The following is a 468-nucleotide window of genomic DNA, read 5'->3' as shown; positions in this document are numbered from 1 at the left end:
CACACACACACACACACACACACACACACACACACACACGCAAGTCAATGATAAGGCCTAAAGCACAAAGCTCTGTGTATTATGGAAAATACAGTATCTATCATAAAGTATATATTAAGGTAAGTAGAAAGGGTTCTAAGTAATCATGTAATTACACTTCTTAAACCAAACCGATGCCCCTGGTAATATATAAAATATATTACCATATTGCATTATTATGATTTTTTTTATTTATTATGCTGTAAATATAGCTACTGTTAAACACACTCTTCTAGTAACTGTAACAGCTGTGAAACTGACACATTGATATTTCCTCTGAAAAGTAGTGTAGAATAGGTATGAAGCAGGTATAGTGGCATAATGAAGTAAATTACAATTTTCTTACAATTTAACACTACTTGAGTCAAATCTTTAGTGATATTGAGATTGACATCTGCCGTTGAAGCTGCAGATCTCTCTCTCTCTCTC

General features: G+C 33.3%; 1 protein-coding gene across 1 annotated transcript in view; it reads right to left on the bottom strand.

Moving 5' to 3' along the window:
- LOC116707432 (uncharacterized) overlaps positions 1 to 468 on the bottom strand; it is a 7377-nt gene that overhangs the window by 6326 nt on the left and 583 nt on the right. The gene's annotated exons all lie outside the window — the stretch shown is intronic.

The sequence above is a fragment of the Etheostoma spectabile genome, chromosome 19 (genome assembly GCF_008692095.1).
Source record: "Etheostoma spectabile isolate EspeVRDwgs_2016 chromosome 19, UIUC_Espe_1.0, whole genome shotgun sequence".
Taxonomy (NCBI): Eukaryota; Metazoa; Chordata; class Actinopteri; order Perciformes; family Percidae; genus Etheostoma; species Etheostoma spectabile.
Note: the sequence above shows the minus strand (reverse complement) of the source record. Positions and strands in the feature narration are given on the sequence as shown.